A 16733-nucleotide genomic window follows, 5' to 3' on the forward strand; every position below is an offset into this window, starting at 1 on the left:
GATATAAATGTGTAACAGATTAGGAAAAAACTAATGATGAATCAGGCATTTTAAAAACGAAATCATGTTTGTTAATTTTTATTCACTGCATTAACGCATCAAAAGGGTTAAGCAAAAATCCTAATATAATAGAGAAACACAGAGATATTATTATTACCGGGGCCCCTACAATCCTGTCGATGAAATCCCTTTAATTATAAGCAAAATTAGAAGAAGAAAAAAATAAAAAATACGTTTCCGCAAATATGTACCGACTGTGCCCACTCGATCGTGGGGTTCGGGTGCATTACACCCATTGCACTCCCGAGATGGCCGGCCCCGCCGTCAGGTAGAGTACGTTAGGAGGTAAATCGTGGTTTCGTAGATTAGTACGGCGCTTGTGCAAGCGGTAGGACACGTGATCAGCTTCCCAATGATGTCTAAGGTGCATCCCCATGGAGGGTGTCTAGGTTAATAGTGACGTCACATCTGGTGTTGTTGCAGGCCCTACACGGAGGATTGGCACTCGGAAAAATGGTAGATTGACAATCGACAATGAAGATGCTTACATCAATAACCATTGATTTCGTTACAGTTCTGAACAGAGACTAACGTTAAAACATCACTGGTGAGTCACGGAAAAGTCCGATGTCGATTTCTAATAAAATCGGAGGATTTGGAGGTGGAGGAAAATTTTCCCCTCGCCATGCTTTTTCTAGTTTCATGATACTAACTACGATCTGGCTAATTTTTAAAGATGCGCTTTGGAGTATCTTGCTAAGGATGTGTGGTTGATATTGCTTTGGAAATTTTGCGTTGTTCATATATGTTGTGGCTCATTTTAAAAATTAGCTTATTGGCAAGAACATGTAAGTGAAATATGCGTTAGGAATTATTATTATACCGGCATCTCCATGAAGTCAGTAGATAGACGCACAATATCTATCATACCTCTTCTTGAACTCATTGACAGATGAAGCACTCACAACTAAGTCAGGCAATGCATTCCATTCATTCACCACTCTCCAAGCGAAAAATTTAGTATTCACACGCTTGTTAATTTCCAGGGATGACCTCTTTTTTTTCCCACCTTTTTTCCCACTGCTGAAATATTTCCCTTGCATCAATGTTTTATATATATATATATATATATATATATTAGGATAACCAAGCAATTTTATATGCTTGGTTATTTTAACTCCCAATCCCAAGTATGCAAACAATTAAGTTTGCGCCTGAAACAAAGTTCAAGTCTAAATCTAAAGATGGTACAACACCAGGGCAACTCATTGTAAATATTTATATATATATATAAACTTTTAGTAACTTAAATGTTTCTATCATATCCCTCTTCTCGCCTGTCAACCAACTTCTGTAATCCACAAACTCTTAATTTATCAATGTCAGGAGCATTCCTTGCACCGATCACCAACATGGTCACCTACCTCTGAATCTTTTCAGCCACTTCCTCATCTCCAAGGAATCCAGGCAGTTAGACCTGAGCACAGTAATCCAGATGTTGACATATTTTAACTAGAAAGATTGTTGATAACTTATTTCAAATTAGCAGCAGTAATAGTTTCAGCAGTGCTGCTGGAATTACTCCTTCTCATATTTCTGTTTACGCAACGTTAGTTTTTAAAATGAATTTCTTATTAAATTTGTTTTGTAAAAAATAAGTGCTAATCTTTGTGTAATCAGATTATCATAATTGATTTACTTAGTATTACATTACCCATCTGCAAAAGGTTGTAGATCTTATAGTACGACAAGTGGAACTAGGATTAATAATCCCAAATCACTGCTAATGAAGCAATATTATGACTGCATGGATAGTGCATCCGCTCTGCAGTCAACAGGTCATAGGTTTGGATTCCACTGTGCCGTTTGATTTGAAAAACCTTGGTTTCACATCATGTCTAAAATATGAAGAACTTATTTTATAAGTTCCTTTTCAGCTAAAGATGAGTTAATCAGTCACATACATCACATGACAGAGACCTTATCATTTTCTGCATGATATAACATGAATAAATGACATAATGCACGTGCATCAGTGCCTTAGATATATCAGCTATAATTTGAAACAACCTATTATGAATCCGACAGTTGACGTTAACTTTTCTAATGTCTTTAGATGGTAGACTTTCCTAACCCAGTATGAGACTGCTACCCTCATTATTAGAGGCCAGATATGACTAAAATATACTGTATTTGGTTTGTAGGGCAAGTTTCTGAATTGTGTAACCTAAATCTACTCATGGTACCTAATATATAGTAGGTAAAATTAAAAATCCTATGTACAAGTAGTGAAGAGGGATATATATGACTTCTGCATTACTTAACCTTAGTATCTCTTCTAGGTCTGGCTCCCATTGATTTTCTGCTGTGGCAGTGTAAAATCACCACCCTACTTAGCTGTAAGGCATTAAAAGTAATATATATTATATATATATGTAATTCAATTTTTAACTTGGGGATACTGTATATTAGGATTACCAAGTAATTTTATAAGCTTGGTTATTTAACTCCTAATCCCAAGTATGCAAACAATTAAGTTTGTGCCTGAAACATAGTTCAAGTCTGAAGATGGTACAACACCAGGGCAACTCATTGTAAAGGTGGGTAAAGCTCTGATCACTATTCTTAGTATTTTCCCATAATATAAATCACATCTCACTAAAAGATGTATATTGCAATGCATTATGGGTGGGGTCACTACCCAGACTGGTTTCAACCTTTTTTGAGGTCTCATTGAGTAGCTAGACCCTAAATACCAAGGTTTTAGTAATACAGAGCCTTATCAACTTTACCTATAGAAGTTGCTGCAAGGTGTTTTTATTTTTAATAAGAATCTCTGGAGGAGATATAGATGTAATTCATTTTTTAAATTGGGGATACTGTATATTAGGGTTACCAAGTAATTTTATAAGCTTGGTTATTTAACTCCTAATCCCAAGTATGCAAACAACCTGAAACATAGTTCAAGTCTAAAGACGGTACAACACCAGGGTGTTGTACCGTCTTTAGACTTGAACTATGTTTCAGGTGCAACCTTAATTGTTTGCATACTTGGGATTAGGAGTTAAATAACCAAGCTTATTATTATTATTGTTGTTGTTCCGGGCAACTCCAAGGAGTCGACAGACTCATTGAGGGAGGCCCTAACATCATGTCAAGAACAACTATTCGACATTCACACAGTATCTATCATACCTTGCCTTGAACTCATTCATGGTCGTAGCACCCACAACAGACTCTGGAAGCTTATTCCACTCATTCACCACTCTCCAAGTAAAAAACCTAGCTCTAACACCCTTGTCAACCACGCTCTTGCCCAGCTTCCGTGCATGGTCCTAGTCCTCCCACCACCAGTCATATTTTCAAAAATATCTTCTGGATCAATCTTATAGAAACCCTTCAGTAATTTGAATGTCTCAATCATATCACCCCTCTTTCGCCTATCGTCCAATTTCTGCAACCCACAAATCTTCAACCTATTCTCATAAGGTTCATTCCACAGACCTGCTATCATCTTGGTCACTTGTCTCTGGACCCTCTCCACTTCCTCCTCATCACGAAGAAACCCTGGTGCCCATAACTGGGCATATTAGTCCAGATCGGGTCGTCTTATCAAGGCTCGATACAGAGGAACAACAACTTGTTTGTCTCTGCATGTTAAAGTATTTTTCAGAAGCCAAGTGATTTGGTGAGCTGTTTTAGTCACTTTTGCAATGTGCCCCCTAAACTTCAATTCGCTATCCACCAACACTTCCAAATCCCTGGCCTCATCAATCTCCTAGAGTACGGTTCCACCAATGCAATATACTGCTGCTATTCTTTTCACCCCAAAGTGCATAACCTTACACTTTGCCACATTAAATTGACATCCATTTTTCCTAGCCCAGTCTCCAAACTATCCAAATCATCCTGTAAAATTTTGAGATCCTGTGCACTCAATTGCTCTACCCAACTTTGCATCATCAGCAAACAAGTGAACACTTCCTCTCAAATCCTTTCCTATATCATTGATGAACAAATTGAAAAGCAGTGGTCCAAGAACAGAGCCCCGCGGCACTCCACTAGTCACAAGCCATCTTTTAGACTCCACTCCTGAATAAACCACTGTCTGGTTTCTCTCCTTCAACTACCCTCCTATCCATCTCACCAACCCTATATCTATCCCCATCTGCTCCAGTTTACTGATTTGGGTTCCATGTGGTATCCTATCAAAGGCCTTGGCAAGGTCCAGTAGTATCACTGTAAACCCATTACCCCTATCCAGTTCAGCCATCACTGTGTTATAAAACATTATAATCACATGTTATAATCACACCTAACTGTACTTTCAGGAAGTTTCTTTCACTTGGTTAATGTATTATACTCACCTGAAAGGATATGTACTTTGCATTATGGGGTGCTAAGCCAATGTTTTAATTGTCATTAGATTTTATATTCAAGTAGCCTAGTCTTGAAGAAACCTAAATTGCAAACTTTGTTTGCTTGCACTTGGATAAAGGATTAAACAAATATATAATTTGTGTGTGTGTGTGTGTGTATATATATATATGTGATAATCGGCTTTTACTCGGTTGTTGTGATACATTGTAAAAAATAGATTTAATGACTAAAAACCGAGATAACTTATAAAGATTTTATAAGAATAATACGACTAGTTTCAGCTTATAACAGCCTTCCTCAGGTATTCATAAAGGACAAGAATAGTAATAAACATTGGAGTATCAAAACAAACTGGAAATTACAGGTAAAAATTGCCACACATAATTGATACATAAAAAACGTATTTTTTCAAGTTGTTCTATATATATATATATATATATATAGTACTTTTAATGCCCTACAGCTAAGTAGGGTGGTGATTTTACACTGTCACAGGAAAAAATCATATATTGGTTGAAGTTGATATATATATATATCAGCATTTAAGTATGAGTATGCATTGCCTGATGGAGTGGTGGGAGCGAGAACGGTCAGTGAGTTTAAAGAGTGGTATGATAGACTTTGTGTTTCTTAGGTGGGGGACCTCCCCTCGATGAGTCTTGACAGACTTTATGTCTTAGGAAGGACCTCCCTCGATGAGTCTTTTGACTCCTTGGAGGCCTGAATAATAATAATATGCAATATTTGTGCATGTGTATAGCCAGTAGTGAATTTAGTTTTTATTGTTCTGAAGTAAAAAGTAAATATTTAATCTGAATGCTTTATCCATATACAGCCAGTTTTTTTTTTTTTTTTGTAGTACAGCATTTAAAAAAAAGCTGATGTTATGGGTTGGTAAATAGGAATGGAAATTCACTGTAAGGTTTTTCCCAAAGAAGATGCAATGGGATGTATTGTATTAGCAGTATTTTGCTTCAGGATGTAAAGGAGTCAAGGGATCTGAGGATAATGTGCATAAAGAATTGAAGTTCAAGGGATAGATTGCAAAACTTATGAAAGTTACTTTAAAAAAAAAAAAAAATGTTTTATTCCAATGCACACTGACAAACAGAACTAAAAGTGATAGTACAGTTGTTTGAGGAAATTAGGACATATCCTTGTTTCTCTATACTGATCTTGATATATGGGGGATAAAACATTAAAATAGGTCCATAGATGAATAACTTAGACTGTATCATTACTGAAGAATTTTCAGTATGAAGATTTTATTGGATTAATCCAGTGGGGATTACAAAAAGAGTAGAAAGTGAGAGGGGAAGAACCGAAGGCCAACCCTTGAAGTTGTGTAAGAGTGTGGCAAAGAGGAATATGAGGAGTAGATTTTTTACATGGACAATTGTCAGTAAATGGAATGCATTACCAGAATATGCTGTTAATGTAGGGAGTGTTAAGGATTTTAAGATTTAATATGATAGATTTGTTGTTTGTGGAATGAATCTCTTATGATGAGTCTGCCAGCTCCTTGGATGGTATAATAATAATGATATACAGTACATAAAACATTAATCTCATAGCTTGGTTTGCTTATTTTACAGAATAATAAAAGAACTTGAGTTTCTAAGAAGGGGAAAGTTGCCAACTTTCCAACTGAGGAGGAAGTAATATGCTTTATAGAACTTGCCATTTAGGAGAAGGAAGTTTATGATTTAGATATGTTAGTGGGGAAAGGAACCTGTTAGACAGATGTAGGTGGTAGGAAAATGAATCACTAGAAGCAGTATGAGGTGTGAAAAGAATGAAAAGTTGACTGTAGGTTTACTAAAACCTTTTGAGAGTGAAATCCACAAAAAAAAAAAAAAAAAAAAAAAAAGTACCTTTGTCATGGAAAAGCAGGTCTTGACCATGCTCTTAAAACTTACCACTGGATTGACTGGAAAGGCATCCAGTCCTACATCAGACCAAAACATGGTATGAACGTAAATTCAAGGAAGCCTGTGAAATGCTTATCATCAGCCAAATCTCAACAGAAATGATGGCCTGAAAGTCCCAAGTATTTGGGTGGCTCATGTATGACCTACATGGCATCTAGAAAAAGAATAACCCACGTAGTGAACACCAGAAGACAAAGAAATTTAATTGGATAAAAACATAGGATAACTTTAATTGGATAACTCTCAGGCCACAAACAGGACTATAAGAAACAAATTACTGCTGATATAGTTTCAATAGTATAATTGTTTGTTATTTTATTTTGTTATTAATTTGCTTATTTTCCATCAGAAGGCAGGCTAGTCAACAGTTGGCTAAACAGTTATTCTTAGCCAACTGTAGCATGTACTAATGTAGTTTGTCATTCAGTGTGTGCACATATACAGGGTGGCCATAAAATAACTTTCCCTCTTTGGAGGCATCTGTAGCTAAAACCAATAAACGGAATGAGACCAAATTTTATATCGAGACTTTTGAAGGCATGGGGAGATGATTTCCGTGAAAAAAAATTGAGTACCAAACGTCAATGATAGGGGAAATTTTACCGCTGGCAGAGTCAAAAACAAGCAGATTAAAGTCAGATAAAATGGAATAATAACATTTCGACGGTGTAAGCAACAGCCGCGTCACTCATTCCAGCTGGATATGTGGCACATTACAATGATGATAATAATAATAATAATTAAACTAAAACAACTTGCGAGAGACACAGAAACAGGGCCGGCACTACCATTTAGGCAAACTAGGCAACCGCCTAGGGTGCAAGCCATGAAGGTGCACAAAACTTCAAGCTATGCTTTATTCATACTTTACTAAAATATCAAAATTAAATAGTGATATATGATTTAGGTATCGATTCTTTTTCCTTATCCCTTGCACATCACACTATTTTGCTATTTAATTCTTGGTTCTTTTTTTTTTTGTTCTTACCTAAATGATTTGAACTTACCACTATTTAAAATTCAGTTAAGATAAATATTTTAAAACGTTAACATTTTAAAATATTAAATTTCGGTATTTTATAACTTTTTTTTTTTTGTAAATGAATTATAACAGAGAATTTTCAAATTAATTAAAAAAGAAAATAAAAAAAGCCCTATTAATTTAACCTGAAAGATGATTTTATTTTGTTTAATGTCAATTAGAAACATTTTAGTTTATGAAATAAGGGATGCACTTGTAAACTTTGCCTAGGGTGCAAAGTAACCTGGCACCAACAGTGCACAGAAATTAATGTTGTAATTGAACTTACAGGAAATGATGTTTTATTCATCAGAATCAGGGTCCCCTGGACCACATACACAATTTTCAATATGCTGACCTTTCTTGTACAACAAATTGCATCCGGTGTGCGACACGATTGGATGTTCATAACATCCCGTTTTATGTTCTCTTTCAAGACATAAGAGTTGGGAACGCCACCAACATACACAACATACACCAACAATCAAATACCCCCACAGCCAAAAGGCACATGGAGTGATGTCAGGGGATCGAGGCGGCCATGCTGTCGGAAAGAACTGACTGATAACCCTCTCATTACTGAAATGCTGGCGTAAAAGGCGTTGTACTGAACATTCAATGTGTGGCCGAGCTCCATCCTGCATAAAAATTATGGAGTCCAAATATTCTCTTTGTGCAATGCAGAAATGACAAAATTTTCCAGCATTCATCAATAAATCTCTCCAGTAATGGAGCAGGTTACAGGACCTGTAGGGGTAATATGCTCAAAAAAAGTATGGTCCTATTATGAAATCGGCTGTGAAGCCACACCACACAGTTACTTTTGGAGAATGCAGTGGTACTTGCTGGATCGCTTGGGGATGTTCAGATGCCCAAATTCTGCAGTTGTGAGTGTTGACCGACCCATTCAGATAAAAATGAGTCTCGTCACCCCACAATATTCTCCAAGGCCAGTCATTATCAACCTCCAATCGGGCAAGAAACGTTAGCGCGAAGGTCATATGCTTATCATAATCTGCGGTAGTTAATGCTTGCACATGACTGAACTTATACGGATAGAAGTGAAGCATTTTCTGTAAGATTTTCTAGACTGTATCATAAGCCATATCAAGTTTGGTATGGCAAGCTATGGCATGAGCGCTTGGACTAGTACTGGTCCCTGTGTCATCAAACACTGCAGTAACAATGTCTGTTACTGTCTCTTTTTGCACTGCTTTCCATCCTCTGCCAGGTCTAACTCCTAGTGATCCAGTTTCTTCAAACTTCTTAATCAAAGCTCTGTGCTACATCTGACATAGGACCTGTATGCAGGTTATGAAGTCTTCTAAATTCCCGAAGGGCCGCTACGGCATTGCACTGTTTAAGGTAAAACAACTGAACAAGTAAAGCACGCTGAGGCAAGGTAGGATGCATATTGAGCAAAATTTGTCAGTCATTCGAATAACTGCCTGAACGTTCCCAATCCCTTTTTAAGTGGAATTGGTGGCGCTGCCGTCACATACTCGCAGTAAAATTTGCATAATCCTTTTTACCTGCGTTTACTACAAATATTTGACTGCTTTTGGCTCCGCCAGTGCCAAAATTTTCCCTATCGGCGACTTTTGGTACTGAATCTTTTTTTTTTTGCGGAATTCATCTCCCCATAGCTTCAAAAGTCTCAATATAAAATGTGGTCTCATTCCATGTATTAGTTTTAGCTACAGATACCTCCAAAGAGGGAAAGTTAATTTATGGCCACCCTGTATGACCTTTAATGACCTGTTTTATTCAGGATTTCTCCATGAGTGCAGATCACAAAGTCGCCTCCAATGATCTTGATCTCGAGTCTCTCTCTTCCATGTTATACCCATAAATTTCACTAATGGGTCTCACCATCTTGTAGGTGGTCTTCCTGGTTTTCTCTTTATTCTTGGTTGCCAATTGAGTATTCCGTATGTCCATCTGTTATCCCCGAGTCTGGCTATGTGGCATTACCACATCTTTTATGCCTGATTTCTCTCTCTCTTAGTTCTGTATTTTCTGTATTTCTAAAATGTTCCATTTTGTTGATGTTACCAATCCTATGTGAGGGATGAAAGAACATCACTATTAAATAGTGTTGCCTTTGCAGAGATGTCAAGATTTGGATTGGTGTGTCTTTTAGTTTGTTGAATGATAGCCATGCGACTTTCTTTCTTTCTTTTTACTAAAAAGAAAGTGTATAGGTTGTACTAAAAAGTACAACCTACACACAGCATATAAGCCCCACTGCAAACTTGCTACCCTTATCCGTTCTACGAAAGATCAGCTCCCTCCTCTCTCTCTGCCTGGAGTTTACAAAGTACCTTGTTCCTGTAAGCTGGCGTACTTTGAACAGACAGGCAGATCAGCATCCATTCGCCTGGAGGAATGCAAGTCTTACATCTGTAAACACAACTATGGTCATTCAGGCTTGGCTGACCATGTCTTGGATACCACCCACAGGGTATCATGGAAGAAAACCACCATGCTCCATCACAGCAAATTCAAGAAAGAGAGACTATTCTTAGAAGCAGCAGCAGCTCTGAGAAATCAACCAAATCTTAATAAATACGGTTGCATTAAGCTTCCGAGATTTGGGAAACACTCATCACCAGAGGTCCCACCTTACACTCCAGGCCACCTACACCCTAGATAGGACTTTGGTGTCACCCACGTGGTTGGGCTTAGTATTGTATGATATTTGTGTTCATGTTACATTAGTTATTTTTGTAATCCCCGTAGATGTCCTAGTGACTAGGACGAAATATAGGAAGTATTAAATTCTTTTTTAATCCTTTCTGAGTGTTGTAAAAAATCCATTAAGCCTCCAACATGATTTCTTTTTACTAGTTCTTCAAATAAATCCTTATTCATTTTTATTGTTTGTCCTAAGTAATTGTGAGAGTCAACTTGTTTTATAGGGATGTTATTAATACATTCTATAGGAATAACATAACATTCTATAGGGATGCTTTTAATATATAGGTGACTGTCACTTATGTAGATGTTTTTAATCCATTTTGTTTTTTTCTAGATTCATTTCTAAGCCTATCTCGCTGCTGTTTGTGCATATTTCTTCACTAATTTCTTCTAGGTTTTGAGATATCAGTACTAGATCATCAGCAAGCATGAGGATTTGTAGTTTTTCACCATCTATGCTTATTCCTCTGTTTAGGTTTGTTGTTTTCAGAATATATTCTAAAGAGCTGGTAAATAGATTTGGGGTGATTACATCGCCTTGGTGGAATCCTTTCTTTATATCTGTATTAATAGGTAGATCAAATAGGGTTATTTGTGTGGTCTGAAGTTGGTAAGAACTCACATACAGAAATGGGTAGGTAGACAAACATTTTATACTCTTCAGGGAACAGTATGGATTTACTAAAGGAAGGTCATGCTTTAGTAATTTGCTCATATTTTATAACAATGTTATGGCCGAGTTGGATAAAGGGAATGGATACACTGATAATGTTGGATTTTTTTAAGGCATTTGATAGAATACGACAGGATAGGCTGTTGCGTAAACTGGAGAATATGGGATTGGAATATAATCTATTGACTTGGATCAGGGGATGGTTGACAGACAGATATCAAAAAGTGGTATACAGTGGGTGTGAATCTGCCAGATTTAAGGTCACCTCAGGGTTGACCTCAGTGTCACCTCAGGGTTGACACTGAGGTGTCAACCCTGAGGTGTTGACACCTCAGTCCCTGAGGTGTTAACACCTCAGGGACTGAGGTACACTTCAGTCCCTGAGGTGTACCTCAGGGTTCAGTCCTTGGACCATTATTGTTCAATCTATACATTAATGACATCAAGCAGGGTGTATCATCAGATTTGCAATTGTTTGCTGATGATATGAAGATAGGCAGGGCAATCAGGGATGCTCCCGATATTCAGCAATCACAAAATGATTTGAATAAACTGGAAATATGGGCAAATGAAAATGGCTGTCAGTTTAATTATTATTATTATTATTCAGGCCTCCATGGAGTCAAAACACTCATCGCGGGAGGTCCTTCCTAGGAAACTCAGTCTATCAAGACCCATTGTAGGAGGTCCCTCCTAGGAAACACAAAGTCTAACATACCACTCCTTAAACTCATTGACAGTTCTCGCTCTCACCACTCTATCAGGCAATGCATTCCATGGTTCAACCACCCTCTATGCATGAAACCACTCCTTACCCTCTTGATCACAGTTTCCTTTCGTAACTTTCAATGATATCCCCTTGTCATCACTCCTTTCCGCTGTTCAACCAAGTGAAAGAACTTCCCAGTGTCAACCCTGTAACCACCTCTCAACAGTTTAAAAGTCTGAATCATATCACCTCTCCTTCTATCCACCAAACTGTGCAGTCCACATTCCCTCAGCTGATCCTCATAACTAACATTGTACAGTCCTGAAACCATCTTTGTTATACGTCTTTGTACCCTTTCCACAGTTAATTTATCCCCTTCAATTCCTGGGGACCAAATCTGAGAACAATAGTCCAAGTGTGGTCTGATCAGGGTCTTATACAACGGAATGATAACTGTTTTATCTCTGCAGGTCAGTGTCCTTCTCATTATTGCAGCAATCCTCTGTGTTACCTTCACCACCTGTGCAATATGTCCCCTGAATATCAGGTTTCTATCAATCATCAACCCCAGATCGCTTGTCTCCCCCTACTTCCTCAATATAGCTCCTCCAATAGAGTATGCAGTATCCCATCGATGTGTCCCAAACCTCAAGACCTTACATTTTGCTGCATTGAACCGATACTCCCATTCATTTGCCCATCTGTCTAGCTTATTCAAATCCTCTTGCATGACTTCCACATCTGCACTATTACTAATAACCCTTCCCAGCTTCACATCATCCGCAAACAACTGAATATCCCTCTGCAATCCACTGACATTGTCATTGATATAAAGGTTAAACAATATAGGTCCCAGTACTGAGACCTGTGGGACCCCACTTGTAACCCTCTGCCTCCTTGAAACTGCCCCACTGTACAGAACTTTCTGATACCTATCAGACAGCCAATCCTGAATCCCTGGTATACCAGGTCCCTTGCAGCTGCAAGCTGTCCTACTTTGGCCAAACAGGCAGGACAGTGAATATCAGAATTTCGGAACACAAGGACTACATCCAGTTTCACCAGTACAGCCACTCTGGGCTTGCAGACCATGCTCTGGATACATGCCACAGAATACTGTGGAAGAAAGCCACTGTAATACACCGCAGCAAGCATAAATTTGAAAGACTATTCATAGAATCAGCCTCAGCCCTAAGAAACATGCCAAACCTCAACAAATTTGGATGCATGAGACTCCCCCAAATTTGGGAGACGTACATTTTGAGAACTTCAGCCCAACGGCCAAGAATACCTAATATAGTCCGCTAGGGGGCACCATCAGGACTTTAGGAAAAACAGTAGTTTCCTTGCTTCGACCTGATTTGCTGTTTTTAGTGCTTGTGTGCATGTCTTAATCTTATGTTCCCATGAAGATGGCAACATGACGTTGCCAAAATATAGGAAGTATATTAAAGTTTATTTTAATTTATATTCCAGTATACGTTGTTAATTCCTTAAGTTATTTAGTAATCAATACCCATCTCCTCTGTCTGTTAGCTAAACTCTGCAACCCACACCCTCAATCTATCCTCATAGGGAACAGTCTGCTTGGTCACTCTTCTCTGATTCCTCTCCACCATCTCCTGATCTACAAGAAATGCAGGTGATATCCTTATGATATCCTTATAAAGCCCTAATCATAGACTTGTGTAGAAAGCATATATAGGCAAAAAATTTGATCTGGTGAGTTCCTGATTTTTAATACTTATTTATTTATTAATTATTGAAAATTGAAAATAGCCCACTTAGTATCATATATGAATTATAGTTTAGATAATTTGATAGTCCTTCTTTAGAGATCAAATGTGATACATTTCAAGTCACTTTAGGCATCCAGAAAGCAGGATGGTGTAAAGCAGTAAAAATAATCCACCACCATCTAGTGATTTTGACAAACATCCATGTCACTGTGGAATTTTGATCTCAAAGCCTGTTGGTTAGAGAGAGAGACTGGAATGAAATGAGTATAATAATATTATCATCACTGGACTTCCATGGAATCAAGAGACTCATCACAGATATCACTCACACACACACATCTCATCATACCTGGACTTTGTAGATGCATTTAAATCTAGGTATGATGTATGCATCCACATGCTTTCAGGCATACATTCCAGTTACCCACCACTCTCCATGCAAAACACCTACTTCTCAACTTCTTGCTCACACTCTCCTTATACAGCTTCCAGGGATGACCCCCTCTTGTTCTTTCTGTGTCTCCAGCTATTCTGTGAAAAATCTCATGCACATTAATCTGGTAATTACCCCTTTCCAACTTATATGTCTCAATCATGTCCCTTCTCCCACTCCTTTTCCTTCTATCCACCAGGCTCTGTAGTTTACATTCTCTCAGTCTTCATAGACCAGGTTTAGACTCAAAACTGACTTAGTCAATTGTCTCTAAACACGTTCTAACATCTCTTCATCCTTTTGAAAACCCACTGACCAAATCTATGCACAGTAATCCATATGTGGTCTGATCAAAGCCTTATACAACAGAATCATAACATCCATAATCTTACATGTCATTGTTCTCTGCATTATTCCCACAATGCCTTATGCTGTTATCCTTGCAATTTTAGCAAAATGTCCCCAAAATTTCAGGTCCCTATTCACCATTACTCCCAGATTGTTCATCTTCATATCCTCTAAGATATCCCCACAAATCTTATATTACTCTATATCCTTCCCAAATTTAAAACCTGACATCCTCACACACTCCTCCCATTCATCCAGTCTATTCAAGTTTTTGTGCATGACCATAACATCCATTCTACTCCTCGTAGCTCTTCTCAACTTTGCATCATCAGCAAACAACTGTACATCACTAGTCAAACCCTTCTCAGTGTCATTTACATATAGATTAAACAACAATGATCCTAAAAGAGACCCTTTGGGCATACCATTAGTGTCTTTCCATTTTTGGGATATCGTTTCCCCATACCCCATATACACAACCTGCTGTCCTATCAGATAGCCAAACTCCAATCCAGTGCACTAATCTACCGTCTATTCCCATCTGTTCCTGTTTAATTACCATCTTATCATATGGCAATCCATCAAAGGCCTTTGCAAAAATCTAATCTAAATATACTACTGTGTATGCATCCCCCCCCCCTTGTCCAATGCATCTTTCACCTGGTTATAATAAGTAAGCAGATTGCTAAAACATGATCTTCCTTTAGGAAAATCATGCTTCCATCAAAGAGAATCCTAGTACTGTCAATCCAATTCTGAATCTTGGTCCTCACAGGAACTCGAACACCTTGATCACAATCCCAGACAAGCAGATTGGCCTATAATTTGGCCTTAGTCTTATCACCCCTTTAAAGTAGAACAATTTTGCCCTCTTTCCATTCCTTTGGAATTTGGGCAGATCTAGGACCCATATTAAAAAGCTAAATTAAAGCTACTGTTAACTTCCTGGAATATTCTCTCAAGATGTGCTGATATACCATCAAGTCCTATGGCCTTATTGACATCAAGCTTACTCAGTTCTTCATATACCTCCTGCTCACTCAACATCTCCCCTTTCCCATTACTCTCAAGTTTTGCATGATGCTACATTCACAAGGATGGAATACTTTAATGTATTGTTCATTTAACACAGTGGTTATCATGCTACCATTATCACCGATCAACATAAATCTTCCTTTTACTGGCCACATGTTGAAAAACTCCCTAAGATTTCTTTTAGCCTTATTTGCTAATTGCTGCTTATACTGCACTTCTGCTATTCTTACCAAGCAAGTCACCTTCCTTGCTTGTCCTTTGTACTCTGCTGCTCATCCAACAAATATGCTCATCGACTTGTATATGTGAGTAGATTTGGCTATCTGGCAGGTAGCTGTAGATTAGACAGAATATAATATTTTAAAAGTTTTCTTAAAAAACTTTTTAAGAAAACATAAAAGAATATGCATCATATAAAGGCTATTCTACACGGTGGAACATTCTGTAGAAAGGTCCTGTCTTTGTGAAGCCAAAAATGGAAGGTATTTACATGATGATTTTTCATAACTAATAAAAAAAAATATGATGATGTTAAAAAACTTATGCAGTTGCTACACAAAGATGGGCCCTTTCTACGACATGTTCCATGACTTATGGGCCACCCTGTAGTAACAAATATATTTTTATTATTATTATTCAGGCCTCAGTGGAGTCAAAGACTCATCGTGGGAGGTCCTTCCTAAGAAACACAGTCTATCAAGACTCATCGAGGTGAGGTCCCCCCCCCCCCGAGAAACACAAAGTCTATCATACCACTCCTTAAACTCATTGACTGTTCTCGCTCTCACCACTCCATCAGGCAATGCATTCCATGGTTCAACCACCCTTCATGCAAAGAAACCACTCCTCACCCTCTTGCAGTTTCCTTTCGTAACTTCCAGGGATGGCCTCTTGTCATCACTCCTTCCTGCTGTTCTACCAAGCGAAAGAACTCCCCAGTGTCAACCCTTTAACCACTTCTTAACAGTTTAAAAGTCTCAATCAAATCACCTCTCCTCCTCCTATCCACCAAACTCTACAGTCCACTTTCCCTCAGCCAATCCTCATAATTAACATTGTACAGTCCTGAAACCATCTTTGTTATCTGCCTTTGTACCCTTTCCACAGTTAATTTATCCCCTTCAAATCCTGGGGACCAAATCTGAGAACAATAGTCCAAGTGTGGTCTGATCAGAGACTTATACAACAGAATGATAACCCTTTTATCTCTGCAGGTCAGTGTCCTTCTCATTATTGCAGCAATCCTCTGTGTTACTTTCACCACCTTTGCAATATATCCTTTAAATTTTAGATTTCTATCAATCATCAACCCCAGATCTCTTGTCTCCCCTACTTCCTCCAGTATAACTCCTCCCATAGAGCATGCAGCGTCCCATCAATGTTTCCCAAACCTGAAGACCTTACATTTTGCTGCATTAAACTGAGATCCCCATTCATTTGCCCATCTATCTAGCTTATTCAAATCCTCTTGCAGGGCTACCACATCTGCACTATTACTAATAATCCTTCCCAGCTTCGTATCATCTGCAAACAACTGAATATCCCCTTGCAATCCACTGACAATGTCATTGATATAAAGGTTAAACAATATAGGTCCCAGTACTGAGCCCTGTGGGACCCCACTTCTAACCCTCTACCTCCTTGAAACTGCCCCACCATACACAACTCTGATACCTCTCGGACAGCCGATCCTGAATCCAGTTGACCAACCTGACATCCAAACCCATGTGCTGCAACTTAAATATCAGCTTATCATGTGGCACC

The 16733-nt window shown here is 38.2% G+C and overlaps 1 protein-coding gene across 5 annotated transcripts in view; it reads left to right on the forward strand.

Annotated features, from left to right (window-relative positions):
* The first annotated feature begins 467 nt into the window (after positions 1-467).
* Positions 468-16733, forward strand: part of LOC150107765 (beta-1,3-galactosyltransferase 6-like) — a 58897-nt gene continuing 42631 nt past the window's right edge. For 3 of the 5 annotated variants that reach the window (XR_016548260.1, XR_016548259.1, XM_090392037.1), the window contains exons 1-2: positions 468-607; positions 12990-13136. The gene's annotated coding sequence lies outside the window, so the exon portion shown is untranslated. Of the gene's footprint in view, positions 608-748; positions 849-12989; positions 13137-16733 lie in introns of those variants that run through there. The other 2 variants (XM_090392038.1, XM_090392039.1) reach the window with 2 other exon arrangements.

This window comes from Typopeltis vanoorti, chromosome 4 (assembly GCF_054136105.1).
Source record: "Typopeltis vanoorti isolate ZY-2024b chromosome 4, IOZ_Tvanoo_1.0, whole genome shotgun sequence".
Lineage (NCBI taxonomy): Eukaryota > Metazoa > Arthropoda > Arachnida > Uropygi > Thelyphonidae > Typopeltis > Typopeltis vanoorti.